The sequence below is a fragment of the Paroedura picta genome, chromosome 8, assembly GCF_049243985.1.
Source record: "Paroedura picta isolate Pp20150507F chromosome 8, Ppicta_v3.0, whole genome shotgun sequence".
Lineage (NCBI taxonomy): Eukaryota > Metazoa > Chordata > Lepidosauria > Squamata > Gekkonidae > Paroedura > Paroedura picta.
The window spans coordinates 44,506,406-44,519,806 of NC_135376.1; the positions used below are offsets into that span (position 1 = coordinate 44,506,406).

General features: G+C 43.2%; 1 long non-coding RNA gene across 1 annotated transcript; it reads left to right on the forward strand.

The window, feature by feature from the left end:
* Positions 1–323: 323 nt before the first annotated feature.
* LOC143842625 (uncharacterized) lies at positions 324–9,905 on the forward strand. Its single transcript, XR_013233233.1, has 3 exons — positions 324–416; positions 7,349–7,591; positions 9,874–9,905. It is a non-coding gene; the product is annotated as an uncharacterized LOC143842625 (long non-coding RNA).
* Positions 9,906–13,401: the final 3,496 nt, after the last annotated feature.

The following is a 13,401-nucleotide window of genomic DNA, read 5'->3' on the forward strand; positions in this document are numbered from 1 at the left end:
ATTTTTCACATCTGTTACAAAACTGGGTATTTTAGGAGGATTCCCCCCCCCCTTAATCTACTGTCAAATCTTTGGCAGTCTAAAAGTAGGGATGGATAATACATAGCAAAGTTGCAGTTTTCTTGCCTTTTATACCATTGTTTCTGCTCCAGCTACCTATTAAAGGCAGAGACTGATTTTGATCCAGATCAGTCCAGCCTGATCTGTATCATAACAAACATTTGCCATGCTCTAGTGGAAAGAACTAATGTTAGAGGTGTCATGTTACTTCTCTAGGGCTGAAGACAGGCAAACATCTCCTTTTCTTCTTTCCGTATTTCCAGTGACCCTGAATGAGCACAGACATGGTCACAGTGCACCTGCTCAGCTTTGGGCTCCCATTTTGAGTTGCACAGATGAAACTGGGGACTGCATGGGTAGGTAATGCCTGATGTAATTAATAAGAGCAGTTATGTTTTTGTGTGCGAGAGAGATTATGGCCAGGGGCTGTCCAGTTGACAAAACTGTTAATATAAGGTCTTGTAGATTTGTTCTATTGAGGATCCCAAAAGGTCATATCCAAAGCAAATCATGCAGTTCTCTTTTGAAGAAGCAAGTTTTCCTCCAGTGAATCAAACTTCCCAGACTAGGCTTTTCCAAGTTTCCATACCTCTTTCATTTTCTAATCGGCTGTCGGAGAAGAAACTTATTGAACAGGAAGAAAACGCCAAAGAGAAGTATTTAAACACTAGCCTAGAGTAGACTTGATTCAAATAATGGTGTCAGCTGTGAACATGGCTTTAAATCTTTGTGGAATCAAACCATTTCAAAGAAATCCTGCATTTATTTAACCCAACAGAATAGGTCATGTTGATTCCAGTGGGCTCAGGCTGTTAACCCTAGACATAATCTTCATTGCTAAATACACACCAAACAAATCTTGGGCTTTGCATATTTATTTTCTAGTAATTCTGCAAGTAATTTTCTAGTAACTCCGACCTGGAATTCTGTACCCCAATGGATGCCTGGTGTCATGTATTATAATGATACAAAAGCACTCAGATACCATGGCAATGAGTGCATTAGAAATCCTTATAATAGTTGCATTCTGATTCTGCAAACTGCACCCCTCCTCCTTGCTATCTGGGCATTTTGAACTGACGAGGCACTTGAGCCCCATGAAAAAGACCCTGTGTTTTTACAAGAAACAGAAGCTGCTGGACACTTCATTGCTATGGGGATGTAACTAAACTGGGCTTGTTTAAGGCAGAGGGCACAAACTAAGAGGAACAAAAAAAAAGACACAAGGAAGGGGGATAGAAGGAGGGAGCTGCATTGATTTCAGTCTGTTCAGGTCTAGCTGGAAAACACAATGCAATGAAACGGTCCCTTGGTCGGCAAGTCTCTTTAGTTAGGTTTTTCCCAGGGTTTGGAGTGGAATGGGGAGAGATGGTGCAAGAGAGAAGAGGAGAGGAGAGATGTACCTAGGAAGGGTATAAAACAGCATCTTCCTTCTGAAAAATCAGACAAACTTTTATGTAGCTCTCAAGGGGCAGAATCAGGTTATAACTCAGTAAAGACCCTGGTATATAAAGAACTCTAATTTCATATTTACCTGTAAATGAATCCAGTAGTTTGCTATTAGAATGTTACAAGTGGAAACCTGCAAAGAGGTGCAAGAAGCTTCGCATTTCATCCTCACCCACTACTTCCTTGCCTCAAAGCCCCCCCCCCCAAACTCTCTTGTTTCCTTTTCTCCTTCATTCATACCCACTAGGCAACCTACATTATCTGTCCTTCAGCTCTCCATTGCCTCAGCCCTGGTATTCTCACCTAGGAAATATGCATCCCAGTTTTATGATACTGGTTGCTGGGCCAGGCTCACTTGCATAGTAGTTGACCCTCAAGGAGTTGTGGGGAGGAGGGCACTTCATTTTCTCCTCCCCTCACGTCTTCCTGGCAAACCCCATATCCTCTGCCCTTTCCCTCCTCATTTCTTCCTTCTCAGCCATTCAGCAGCCTGCCTTTTATGCGGCCTCCCATCTACAGCTTTATATATTACTAAGGGCAAAGCACATTGTATTTTTAAATACAATTTGTGCTAACATGGGCACTGGTGGGGCAGGGGGGGGCTCGCAGGGCTGCTTGCGCCCCCCCTGGCGCGGAGTCCCACCCAGCCCCTCTTCCCCCCCCCATCTGCTGGCTTCGGCGCGGTGACAGGACCAGGCCTGGTGCATCTTTGACGTGCCGGGCCTGCTCTTTGCGGCACGGCGAAGCCTTCCCTGCCCCCCCTCACGCGGTGCGGCGAAAGGAGTAGGCTCGACATGTCTCCAAAGTGTCGGGCCTGCTGTTCTCGCCACGGCGTTGGCTTTCCCCCCCTCCCCCCGAGGTCCTGGCGTCGGCACGTCAACGCCTCCAGGGCGAGTTGAAGCCTTCCCGCCACCTCCCTCCCCGCCCAAGGTCCCAGCCTCGCTGATGGGAAAGGACTTCTTCCCCCGGCCAACTCACCGGGCAGTCCAGGACGGCCCAAGTGGCCAATGCGCAGCTCCCAATTGGCCACTTGTCCCCGGAGTGACACTTGGACAGGCCAATCGGGAGCCACGAATTACGGACTCACATCACCCCTTTCTCCTCCCACCTACCCCTTACTGTTTTATTTTTACCGCTCCGCAGGAGCAGTTTACAGATTTGTTTATGGTTATTTTTATACTGTTTTTCTCTACAGTGGAGACTAGAGCAGCTTACATTATTCTCCTTTCGTTCTTTTTGTCCTCATAACAACCCTGTGTCATAGGTTAGGCTAAAAGTATGAGACTCCTCCAAAATCACCCACAGCAAGATGGAGAACTGAACCGGGATCTCCTAGATGCTACTCTGAAACTGTAACCATTGTACTTAGTTTGGCTTCTGTTGAATTGTAGCAAGCAGTCGCACCTAAGTGAGTTGTGTGAATCAGATGGCATTGAGTCACCCATTGGTAACCCTAGCAAGGCCTGCCTCAAAGGCCAAAGCAGCCCTGGAAAGGGCCGTCCCCCTCCCCCTGCCTTTTACTCAAAGAAACCAAGACTAGAACGCTGTGGTTGCCTAAGAACAGCTGTTCAAGGAATCTGTTTCTTAAAGTTTCAGTGCTTCTTTTAACATTTTTAGGTTTTTGAACACCCTCCCCATTTTTTTAAATTTCAGTTTTTTTTCTGCAAACCTGAGACATTTTTCAGATTTGTTGAAAGGTCTATCTTATTCTTTCACAGCTCCAGTCACCAGATTTAAGATCAGATTTGCCTACCTTCAAGTGTGGAACTGTGATACTTGTGGGGGAGGAATCCCTCCCCCTCATTGCTGCTGTTCTTCCCTCCTCCCCTTAGAGCTCAGTGGGGGGCTAGGAAAGTCAAAGGGGAAAATCCCCCCATTGCCTAACAGCTCCAGGCCCTACCACCTGCTATTGGGCCCTGCATCTTCTACTTAGAGTTTCCTTGTCCCATCCTATCTTTCATGCCCTCTTTGTTGTAATCCTCTGTTCTTCTATCACCTTCAGCTACCCTTGGGCCTTCTGCTGTCTATAAGTCCAACCTCACTTGCTCACCCAAGTGGAGAACTTCCTCCCTGAATATGATACTACCTTGATCTTCCTTCACAACCTTCCTCAAAACCCTCCTTCTCTATGAAGTTTTTGCTTAATCCATTAATAGCCATTCCTGAATTTACTACGTTTTACTACGTTTCCTTGCATTCATATCTTACTCTTGTTTCCATATCCACCTCCCCTATGGCTGTTTTCCTACTGTATATTTTAGAGATTTGCCAGTTTTTTTGCTTATGAAATTCTGCAATTTATTTATTTTACTTGCACTGTGCACACCATATACATTGACGGCACTGTATAAACAAACAAACAAAAGAAAAGAAAGGAAAGGAAAACTCCAAATCTCACTTTTTTGAACCACAACATTAAATTCTAGTCAGCATAACCCTGTTGCTCATGGGTTACACTTGTTTTTCACAAGTATTTTATGTGCCAAGTATCTGTTTCACTATATATTTCTGTTAAGGCCTTGGAGGAGGAGTGTGTCTCATGGCTTAAATGCCACTCAGCGCTTTACCCCCACTCAGGGTGGCTGTCCTGCTCCAAGTGCCTCCTCCTCCAACTGGCTTGCCTGTCTGTCCAGGTGCTAGCCCAATCACCTTCCGTCCCCCACCCCTGACCACCCCCTCCTCCTTCTACTTCCCTCTGAGGCTTGGAGGCTGCAGATCCCTGCTGCTTGAGAGCTGCCCCTGCTGGTGAGTTCCATAACAGCTGCCTGCAGCCTTTCCAGGTCCTGGGGGGAGGGGGAGGCTTTCCACAGAGTTCATCCACTCCACCCCTCCCCAAATTTAGTGCCCATTGTATTCCTGAATGCAACAGGCTTGCCCCCTAGTACTTTAATAAATCAGTGCAATCCAAAATGGGCAGCAAAAAGCAACATTGCCACGAATGTCCTTACTGTAACTTGACTGATATTGACTACAGTTCCTACAAGGAAAATATGGCCTGAAGTTTCTTGTAGCTATCTAATATAGCTTCTTCTAATGTGTAATATTTATAGAGCATCCAACAGTGCACAAGGTCAGGAAAGCTTCTCCTCTCAAGGTGCAACTTGCGTACATAGGAATGTAAATCTTTCTGCACGCTGAAATTCTCATCCATATGCCTTATATCATTAAGATGGGATCAAAAGCAGTAAACAAAATAAGTTAATGACAGATGGGGGGGGAAGGATCTCTAAGCTTTGTAGGGGGCTGTGCAAGAACTTGGGCATGCTGCAGAAACTCAGGGGAAAAGACAAACCATAAATCAGCTCACTTGTACTTAACAAAATTAGAGAATGAGATCTGAAAGTAGCCCAGGAATCCAACATTTTGTTTAGCTTTATGGGCTCCTAGTCCAGTAAAGAGGTTTAAAATATTCAAGGGTAGGCAAGGAAAGACCCTAGTCTCCTTGTGCCAGAATTTATAATCTGACATGCTGCACACATGTGCAAGCCCCCAAAATTGTGTGAGCTGCCCACCCATATGTTGGACAGCAGATGGTAAAGCCATCAGGAATGTTTACAGTAGATTGTAAGCCATGACTTCTTTGGGTAGGAATGTTTACAGTACACTCAGTCCCCAAGGAAAACATTCTCCATGTAGGGATGGGGTTCTTTTCTGATCTAAACAAACAAACAAACACAAGAGTAGCTTCTTCCAGAGGAGATTTGACACATTACTCAGCAAAGTTGTAAGAAACCTGCATGAATTCATCAATGGCTGTACCATCAAAGATTTGCACATGTAACATGTCACTGATACTAAATAAGAAGATGGGATGAGCTCAGTTTTAAAATTGAGGATATTCTGCAGTAGACTCAATGAGGCACCATGAAGTCTTCAAGTCTATTCTGTGGTGAGCTTGTTGCATCCATGTATGAATCTTGGATTTAGAAACACAACTGAATTAATCCCCCCCCCCACACACACACATAATGCTGACTCAGACCTCCCCCAAACAGTAAAACTCATGGAAAAGTTTTGCTTTCAGTAATTTTTTTTAAATTTCAGTTTCTTAAAATCCCAGAACCCAGGCTACAAGAATATAGCTATTAGGTAGTTAGAATGGATCAAACATTTTAATCTATGTTCAATTGTTTTTAAAAATATTAGAAACTTCTTATGATTTGCCTTTCTATAACTTTAAATACTTTATTTAAAAGGAGGTGTCTAGAACAAATGAAGGTAACTATACTGGTCACTAAAGGTTTGAAGAATATACCCTACCAAACTGAGCAGTTCATCCTTGGGAAAGTATAGAAAATACCAGTCTCCAACACTCAAAACAATCCTGTTTTTTATTGTAGGCATTTGTAGATCAGGCATGCCACAAACAAGGTTGTTGCTCATAATCTGGTGTTTGAAGTAAAGGCAACCGACCAAACTAGTCCAAATGAGTAGCCAGTGAAAGGGCTATTGCTTTTCAGAAGAGGGAAAATCAATCTATGGACTGTTTCTTTGACTCTTGCCTCTGCAATAAATAAGAGGCAGGCTCAAGCAGTCCTTCTATGAAGTTCTAATTGTTCATGACAAAAGCTTTCGGCAACCCACAAACCCCCCAAGAAAACCCCCCATAAAGAATGTTTCGCTGCAATGGGCCCCAATTCTGCTACCAAAGGAGTAGATGGGAGTTTTGCTATTGATTTATAGAAAAGCAAGGTCAGGCTTCAAGTGTGAAAGGGAAAAAAAGTCTCCTAAAATAAATATCTTTGTGAGAGCCCACTAAAAAGACCCAGGATTCAAACACATTCCTTTTGGAGATCAAGGATGTCCGGCCTTTGAAGCCTGAAGGGTTGGGGCGTTTCGCAATCTGTGTGGCAGTCACACTGTGGCATTAGAAATTGTGCATTTGGAATTGTAAAGCATTTTAAATGGAATCTTTCAGAATTCCACAGCTGGCTGGTGAGTGACAGCCTGATATAGCCTTGGGCAGGGAGAGAGAGATGACATTGTTTGGATTAAAGTTAAAATGATCTCCTTGTGAAGAGATGCTTAAGAACATTTTGGTAGAGGAGACAATGAACTATAATTCAATAAAAGAGCTGGATTCATTTTTGTGTGGTAATTAAGAAGCTTGTCCCACAAATCAATTAAGCTGAAGTACTTGAATTTATGCCAATTTAGTTCCAGTAGGCAGTGTAGATAGTTAACGACAATTACAATCTAAACTGACTAGTAAACTGTTGAAAGTCATTAATATGGATTTGCTAATGGTGAGGGTGATCCTAAGTCTACTGGGAAAGTAAACTGAATTGTTGACCAGTCAAGCCCACACTTAAAATGGGCAAATATCTCTGCCCCATTTGTTACAAAGATGTGTCCATGGAAAGTACCCCATGAAGAGGTAACATACCAGGATGAAATAGGCTGCACCTATCTTGGATGGCTAATATAGACTCTTATGTACAGCTATCCCTAGTGAATTAAAAAAGAGTAAGGAAATATTTCCTTGGCCCAAATTCTGTTGTAATAGGAATATGAAAGATTACAAATGTTGTGTATTTTCATTGGATGGTTAGAGATCTGTGGGCTTTTATTTTGTACATAATGAAATATCCAAGTCATTAATAAGTTACAATGACTGTGCAGTTGTTTAGGACCTGATGATCTTTGTTGTAACAATAAATAATTGCTTCCAATAGATGTCATATATGTAGAAGAGGCTTTTCTGTGATTTATCATGAACAACGTCTGTGAAAAAGTAAAATCCATGAAGCATTATTTGGGAGAAGACTGCACCTCAAATTCAATGAAACCTTTTTTATCCCCCTTAATCCCTTGATAATTTTTCGTGCTTCTCTTGTAGGAAAGCAATTTTGCTAATCACCTTTGTGCCGATGCCTGCATTCCTGACAATAGCGTGAACAACTTCCATCAAAGTCTTTGATGTGGGAAAGAGAGAGAAAGACACACACACAGAGGCGCACACACATAATCTGAAAACAATTCCATTCCTTGCTCCTCAATGGAGAGCACTCTGCTTTAATAGAGAGCTGATTCTGTGGAAGTTTCTAATCCTTTCTGCCAAAGAAGAGAGAGACTCAGCCAGGTAGCCCACCTTATTCAGGAGTTAAAATAACATGGTTTGGCTCTCAGAGAAAATCAAAACAACTCAAGATCAAAACCAGATTTCCCCAACCCTAACAGGACAGCCTCTCTACTCAGATAACTCTTGATCTAAGTGTGTAACAAGTATCTGGCTTTAATCCCTCAAAGTGATGGCATTACAGATAAGTACCTTGCTAGTATCAGAGGTGTCTTGAGTTTCAGAAATACACAAAAGTGTTAGCTGGAAAGAAAAACAAAACAGAAAAATCTCATCCGCATGACCTGTGTCTTTTGCTGAAAAGGTACAAAGCAATAGTACAAAGATAAAGAGGAAGCCTTTGAAAAGAGCACAAATAAATGGCCGTCAAGTAATGAAGGGGTACTTCTTCAATATTGTTGTTGGTTGGCTTAGGTTAGAATCTCTGTGGACCACTGAATGCTGCATTAAAAAGCACCCGCACTTGGATGTTTATGTATAGTCATAAATTTGGAGGAACATAAGCAATGAGCATCTGGTCTACATACTTAACACACAATAGGGTGGTGACTGTTGTGTAAAAGTGTTTAGCAAAGCAAACAGTCTCCTCTTCACACGGAAACATTAAAAAGCAAGAATAGCACCGACTTGCCTGGAGCTATAAATGGGGTCTCTCTGAAGACATGGCTCCACTAACCCAATGAGATTGAGAAATCCAGCTCAGCTAGCCAGGATCAGACGGGGAAGAGGGACCTTTGAATGTGTACTGCTGTTCCCTGTTTCTAAACTTTCCTTTAAGGACCGATCCTTGTTGTGGCTTTGGGAGGCACTTTTTTGGCCCTCAAATGTTCTATTTTCTTATTTTCTAGTACGTGCATTACATATGCACAAGGCTGTTTAGGGCAGCGGTCCCCAACCTTTTAGTAGTCGGGGACCGCCTCCGAGGGTTGGAGAGAGCCGGCGGCCAAGCTGCCGCCGCCGCTCGCAAATGCGCGCGCGCAGTTGTCGCACATGCGCATTTTCGCCACTAGGTGGCGCTAACGCGCATGCGCAGAGCTGCCACACGTGCACGTTTTTGGCAGCAGGGGGTGCAAGCGTGCGCGCGCGGCAGCTCCGCGCGTGTGCGTTTACGTCGCCGGCGTGCTGGCGGCCGTACCTCCTTCTTCCCCCCCTCTCGCTGCGGGGGGGGGGGAGGAAGGCGCGGCTGCTGGCGGCCCGGTACCATGGCCTTTGCGGCCCGGTACCGGGCTGCAGACTGGGGGTTGAGGACCCCTGGTTTAGGGGACCTTCTGTAGAAAAGGTCCTCTGGCAATGAGTATCATGAAATTAAAGTCATATAAAGACATAATGAGGAAATGGATATGGTCTTATAGCTTCAATTTGGTATCTTCTGATCAAAAGCTAAATCTTGCTAAAGTTATTGTATTTAATCACATGTTTTGGACTAGGCTTGTGGGTTTTTTTGTAGGAGCCTCTCCAATGATCTCTTACGGTATGCATTTGGTTGGGGTTTTTTAAAGAGGTATTTCATAAAAATAAGGGGTCATACAATTTACAGTTATGTTTCCTGAATTTTTCTTGTGTGTGTGACAATTGGGGGAGGGGTTTTCTTTTGAGTAAATATACAATTGGTATTTGATACGTCATCAATTTGGCATGTATATATCCAGGGTTTACTAATGCTTGTTGGAAAAGCTCTAGCAGTGGAGCAGATCTCATATATACATTTTTTTACCTTCCAACTTTTTTGGCAACAAATTCTGAATATTACTTATTTTAGCTTGCTACTAAAACCTACAGTTGTATTGTTCTGTTATCTAAAACAATGGCATTTTATACCTTATATGTGTTTAAATGTTTTGAGATGGCAATGAAATATTCAATGCTGTAGAAAGGTTCGTAAAAATAAAATATCAAAACCCTCAAGATATCACGTTCTTGAAAGGGAAGCAATGTGTTGGAGATGAATTGGCTTCAGGGAGAGGTAACTCCTGAGAGAGAAGCAGTGTTAGAAATTCATTCCCTCCCGTTCACCCCCGAAATTAGCTTTAGGGATGGGGGGAGGTGTGGGGGGGGAAAGTGTGGTTGCTAAGATCTCCCCCCTCCTCCCAATATCCAGCCAGCATCTTTCCACTCAAAGAGTGTTGAAGTCATCTGATTTTATATGATGTGATTGTTTTAAACTATGTTGTTATCAGCCTGGAGCTATCTAGTAAGAATGGGCTCCAAAAACAGTTTATCATTATTATATTATTATTGTTTTTAAACCTATTTAAACCTCAGCTCTTCTTTTTTTTTCTTTCCAGGTGTACCTCAGTCCACCTTCATTCTAGTAGAGGTAATGGGTGGCTCAGGTTCTTCCCTTTCTTCAAGCAGGGAACAGAGTGTTACAGCTTTTAAATGCTAGAGAGATTCTGGAGACCTCCATGAAACGCTTCTCTGACCTGGCTGGGCCAGAGTTGAGTCTGTACGGGGCTTTTTATCCATTCCCAGTCCAAATAAATCCCTCCCAGCCCAAATAAATCCCTCCCATCTACACTGAATTCGATTTCCATTTTGATTTTGGGTGCTTTAATTTTTCCCTCTGCAACATGCATGATTGATCTGCAGTGACCCTATCTTTCCCCCGTAGTATCCAGGAGTGGATCTAAGCCTTGATATTTGAAAAACTGCCACTAGTTAACTTACTGCTCCATGCCTGCAATGCTGACATAGCAAAGCAATCTTTCCTGATTGGCCAGGGCATCAGTTCAAAGACTTCCTGGTTCCCGGTAGCAAGGCTTTCTGCAATGTCTTAAAGTGACTGTGCTCCAGAAGCCCACACTTCTCTCAACAGAGATTGGACTCATTCTCTGAGAGGCTGCTTCTGGCTCTGGAATCAAAAGCACTAATGCTGGCTGACCTTCACCTGACCCCCCCCCACTAGTTCAGGAAAGGTAGTTCAATTTTGTGAACACTGCTCCCCTCCCCCTCTAAGCTTCCTCAATCAAGTGCAGAAGCCTTTCTATTTAAATTTGAGGGGGGAAGGATGAAGGAGAAAGACCCAGGTTAAAATTGATCTGAATTCAGCAGGATCGACAATGAGGGAAAAAAAGAAAGTGCAGAATCAAACTCATTGGAGCAAGGAGGAAGCTGTTTTCTGTTGAGTTCATCAGAGCAGACCGAAAGTACGCTTATTTTAAATAAATACATTATAGCTTTGGATGCTGGCAGTGGTCATTGTGCCACATACACTTCCACTATCTCAGAAACATCATTGTAAAAGGAGGCTCCAGGAGGTGGAAGGCTGGCTGTTAGTAAAGGGCTGTTCCTGCAAGGATGCATCAGGCTGATCCTGGGCAGAGGAAGATACAGAGTTAAGGCCTCAGAACTTGGATGGGAAGCTGGGATTCCTGACCCTCTCAGTAAGCAATTCTGTATAAAGGTCATGTGGTAGCAGTGAGTTTACCCAATTGAGAGAGAAGCCTCTATAGGTGCTCAAAACCCCTTGGAGAAGGCAGAGAGGAATATGGTTTGCAGGCTAGAGCAGGTCCATTCCACCACACACCCCAAGATCACATTAACCTTTTTATGTCACCGCAACACACTGATTGCTCATATTTAGCTTACAGTCCATGCATATCCCAAGTTCCCATTCACACATACTGCAACCCAGAAGTGTGTCCTCAATGCAAACTTCTCATTTTTGTTATCTAGATGTCGAACTTTGCACTTTGTTGAATTGAATCCTATTTACATCTGCTTACTTTTACAGTGTTTCCAGATCTTGTTGAATTCCATCTCTATCTTTTGGTGGTTTCACTACTCCTCCCAATTCGGTGTCATCTACAAATCTAATAAGCAGATCCTCCTAACTCTCATCTGGATCATTTATAAATATGTTGAAATCAGGCCCAGAACTGAGCCAGAGTCACCTCACCCCAATCAGATGAAATGCCATTGACAACTACTTTTTTGGGTGTAGTTTTCCACCCAGTTGTCTATCCACCTAACTATCCTAGAGTCCAGTCTGCAGTCCTCCAGTTTACCTATCAGAACATGATGGAGTACCTGATCAAAAGCTTTACTGAAATCCATGTAAACAATATCAACAGCATTTCCGTGATCCAGTAAGCTCATCACTTAAAGAAGGAAATGAGGTTTGTCTGACAGGACCTTTTGGGGAAAAATCTGTGACAACTTCTTGGTATCACCAAGCTGTCTTTCAGGTACTTGCAAAGTGGCCCCTGTAAAATCTGCTCCAGTGTCTTTCCTCAGAGAGAGGTTGGACTGATTGGCCTCGCTCATCCTTCCTCCCTTTTTTGAACTGGGAAAACATTCACCCTCCGCCAGTCTAGTGACACAACTTGAAGATAATGGTCAAAGGCTCTGCAAGCTCTCTAGAGAGCTCCTTGAGCACTCTCAGGTGCAAACAATATGGCCTGGGGGATTTGCTGCTCGGTGCCTCAACCATGTCAACTAGCAGCCCAGGTGCCAAGCCTTGGCTAGTACCTTCTCTAGATGAGCTTGTATTTTTGTTCAGGGGGAAAATGGAGGCAAAATGGGCAATGTTTTCTTTTTTCTATCAGTGTTTCTCCATTTTCACTTAACAGTGGGCCATTATCTCTTTTGCCTTGTGGTTGCTCCATATTTACCTGAAGATTTTCTTGTAGTGGCAAGCCTTCCTGACCACCCTCAGCTCAATCTGAGCTTTGGCCTCCATGGTAGCTGACCTACAGTGCCTAGAAACCCTGAGATCCTCTTCTTCCTGTCCTCCCGTCTCTATTTTTCTTCCTTGGCTCGTTATGGCGTGCTCTGTTCATCCACATTGACTTCTTGGATCCCCTGTCATGTTTCTGTCTTGTTGGAATAGTGATGGCTTGAACTTGCAACAGTTCTTGTTTTAGGGTCCTCTCTTCCAGCATTCTTGCCCATGGAATTAAAGGCTGCACTACTAAAATCTAACACACGCATCTGGCTATGAAATTCTTTGGTCCTATAGCTAAAAGGAATTCTAGGAGTGCATGGTTATTTCCTCCAAAGGACACCAGCCACCTTCACTCCATCTACCAACTCTTGCCTATTAAACTTAAATTGAGTATGGCTGAGCCTCTTGTAGCTTCCTCCACCATTTGCAAAAGCAAGTTGTCAGCCAGGCAGGATACAGTCACGCTGCTCAAAGAGGACAGCGTCCATCGATTCACATCCTCAATAGCCGTTTCACTTGAATCCATCTTATGGCAGAAAGTTACCATGGTGCAGATCACTTTGCTAAGGCTTGAATCAGACTATTTTAAAGGAAATATTTGCCAAATGACTGGAGTTTTATAGGGTAGGGACAGAATATTGTAGCTGCAGACTGACTGGGGGGTAGAAAAGCTTCCCAAACTGCCTGTATTTTGAAGCAAAGAAATGCAAAAGGAATCTTGTCTAATCCTTTGAGTCTCCACATAATGAGCATCAAACAAATCTGACCCAGTCAGAATAAATGAGTATCCAATGCATGATATGCCAGTTGCTTTTTAATATATCAGAAAGTTATTACAGTAATTATGACTGCAAATTTAGGAGCAGAAGAGTCAGGTAATTCAGAATCTGATAGCCCATGCTCAGTTCAGGATTGTTGGCAACTGTGCTCCATGAATCTCTCCTATCAGCAGTATTTTTATCTTTTGCGATCTCTCTCAAATTGCCACATAATATCCAGTTTTAATTTATTTCTTCATATGTTCTTCTTCTCTTTGTAGGGCATCCACGGCAAAAGAAAACAGGGATTTGATTTTCACAAATTCTGTTAGATCTGAGTACATCTTGATATTTCATTAATTCATTTTTACATTTATTTGCTGCCTACT